This window comes from Notothenia rossii (assembly GCF_949606895.1).
Source record: "Notothenia rossii genome assembly, chromosome: 3".
Taxonomy (NCBI): Eukaryota; Metazoa; Chordata; class Actinopteri; order Perciformes; family Nototheniidae; genus Notothenia; species Notothenia rossii.
In genome coordinates, this window is record NC_136901.1 from 25,901,862 (window position 1) to 25,905,200 (window position 3,339).

Consider the following 3,339-nt stretch of genomic DNA (forward strand, 5'->3'; position numbering starts at 1 on the left):
CCTCTGTGCACCCAACTCTACATGGAAGCTCATTTTCCATCGTCTCTGTGTGTCATGTACAGTATGTAAAACCTAAAAGTCCAATTTTAGTCTTATTTACTATGTAACACCGACTTCTTTGTCTTACTACAGCATGATGCATGGAAAATATACGATTACCAGGCCCCCTGATGAATTGTATAAGTTTCTGTAAACAACATAATAATTGTCTTAAAAATGGCAACAAATATAGTGTTTTTTCTTAAAAAATATATTTTTGTTGATTATTTTATTTCAAATGTTCTGCTCTTTGTTACATGGGCAACTTACCCCATTTGACCTAATTGTCTCTCACCATTATATGTATCCCTCTTTTCTCCTCACTCTCTCTTCTCCTGTTATATTTTCTCATTCCACCTAACCTGTCTCACTTTATCGTGTCATCCCTGTTACCCCTCATGCTTTCATCTGTCTCTCCTTTCTAAGCCTTCATCCCGTATCTCTTCCGTCTTTCTCTCTGCTGTCATGCTTTGATCCCCCCCCCTCTTATCCATCCAGTCTCATCGCATCCCGCTTTCCGCTCATTCTTTCATCCATTTCCCTGTTTGTCAGTTTAGTTACTTCACTGACTGCTTATCAGAGGTAGTTTTGACTAAACAGTGTACAAAATGTCAAAAAAAGCAACAGTTCCTGCAGTCAAACCACATTGAATATCTAAATTGAAATGAAAGTATATATATATATGATGAATGCTAATAATATACAGTACATTTCCCTGTTTCATTCTATAAGATGAGAATGTCCTGTTAGCTTTGTTGCACCTTAGACTGGGACATTTTACACTTTTATGGGGCACAAATGGCGCCATGAGGCAATACTGAGAAAGAGAAGATAACAAGGAGCCTGAAAGATGTTGGCATTACTGTAACAAGGCAGGGACGCTCAAACTAAATAATGTCAACGACTGCATTATTCAAAATGAAGATATTTTTTTTATAGAATACTTGGGATTAAGATATGGATCTCATTGGTATTGAAAAATAACAAGTTGCTGGAGTAACTTTTATTAAAAAAAAGTTTTATAAGTAGGCCTTGTCTTTTCTGATATGGACACGATTTACTGTCCAAATGGCAGGACACACACAGTTGTGGACAAATTTATAGATACACTCAAATTCACCAACATATGCACATGCTAGCACTCACCTGTCAGCTAAATATAACTGCGGACAAGCTGCCCTCACTCACATGAGATGAAGCCTTGCAGAGGTAAATGAGTCCAGGTGTTGAGTGTGTGTGTGTGTGTGTGTGTGTGTGTGTGTGTGTGTGTGTGTGTGTGTGTGTGTGTGTGTGTGTGTGTGTGTGTGTGTGTGTGTGTATGTGTGTGTGTATGTGTGTGTGTGTGTGTGTGTGTGTGTGTGTGTGTGTGTGTGTGTGTGTGTGTGTGTGTGTGTGTGTGTGTGTGTGTGTGTGTGTGTGTGTGTGTGTGTGTGTGTGTGTGTGTGTGTGTGTGTGTGTGTGTGTGTGTGTGTGTGTGTGTGTGTGCCTGCCTCCACACTGGGCCTCTGAATAGCCTCCATCTCAGCCTCACTACGGTTGGAGTGAAAGTGACGCGCAGCTCCAAGGCGCCGCAATTAGGCTGAGTCACGTCAGCGTGGACAGCTCTGATGAAGGGCTATTAGAGAGCCAGGGATGATGGAGGCACTCATCACCCCTCCACCTTAACCACCATCGCCATCATCACCATTCGTCACCACCCCCCCCCCTACCCTCCTACTCTACATCCATCACCATTACCACCAAACTTTCCCAGGCAACTACTCTGAGGGAGAGTCATTCTAACCTGGCAGCTCTCTCCCTGCCATTTTTTCCCTCCTCTCTTCTCTGCATCTGTCTCATTTCCTGCCATGGCTTCATATATATTTCGGGATAAGTGCTCTCCATGAATCTTACACCTGCTTTCTTTCTCTCCCCTCTCTGCCTTTTCCAACTTTCTGCCCTTCATCTACTCTCAAATCTATTCATCTTTCTCTCTCTAGTCTCCATAAGTGCTTCCTTCTCCCTCTTCCTTCCATTTCTTTTTGCTCAGATTCATGCACCTCTTTTAATAGCTCCATTTCTCTTATTATTCCCTTATCTTCTCCAATTTGATGCATTTCACCTCGCTTGAATCATTTTGCCCATGATAATCCATCTCCTCCTCCCTCTCTCTTTTACGCTCACACCCATTGTAATACCTTACTCCTATTTGTTTCTGGTTCCTGCGTGTGTTATGAGCCATAATGTTATCATGTTAAACGGAGAGTTAGGGAGTTCTATATGGAATAGTCTGGATTGATTTTCTTACAGTATTGTGTTAGCTCAGCAGGAAAAATATATATATTTAATTTTTATATTGTATGATACAACACATTTCCTAATTAGGAGACATTTTATTGTACAATTTAACATTAATTTAAGATAAATGTTGTTTCTGACTCTAATATTATTTTGAATCCAGTTGAATGCGTCACTGCTACAGTGATTTGTTTATGTGTTTACTCATATTGGTTTTAAGGATATTTTACTGTATTATTTAAAGGGCATTTGCAGTGCTAAAACCATGTAAATGTATGCAGAAAAAAAACAAATCTGTGCAGGAAAAGTATGGTGAATGCAAATGAATGTATTAGTGTCTTTGTAGGAGAGTCAGCAAAAAGTGGACATGTAGTGTTAAATCTTTGCAACGTTTTTAGATAACTTCTACAAAAGCACCTTTAAATACAGCATTTAGGGACAAACAAAGACAAAACAACTACAAGCTTCAAAGTTGCAAATCAAGAAATCAGGCTGAAACTGTAGTCAGTAAAACCCTTAAAGTAGAAATAATAAAACATTGAAAGCTAAAAAAAAAAACACGGCAGCATCCAAATAATTCCAGAAATTACAGTGTCAATAGGGCAAGCATTACAATATGTTTCAGAACAAATGTTCGGCAGTTTAGCGTAGGAGGGAAGTATAACCTCATTAGAAATGTCCTATTTACCTCTTCTTTTCACTCTAAGCTGGCCAAGTTTTTTTTTTTTTTGTGGGTTCATTGTGTGTGTCTCACCATTCCTTTATGCAGCAGTACACCTAATATTCGGAAGGTTGATAAGCACTCATCTTTCGTATTTAAACAGCTCAGACAACTGAATGCATGGTTACATGATGAGCAAAACTAGAATTGTCAGGTTTTTTCTCTGAGTCTCTTTGTCTTTCTCTTTGTATATCTAACACTGTCAATACAACCACTAATAATATCCAGGCCTGAGTAGAGGGAACCAAATAGAAAAGTGTGTTTGTTCTGCAGGTGGAAACACCTTGATGACCTTAAGACCC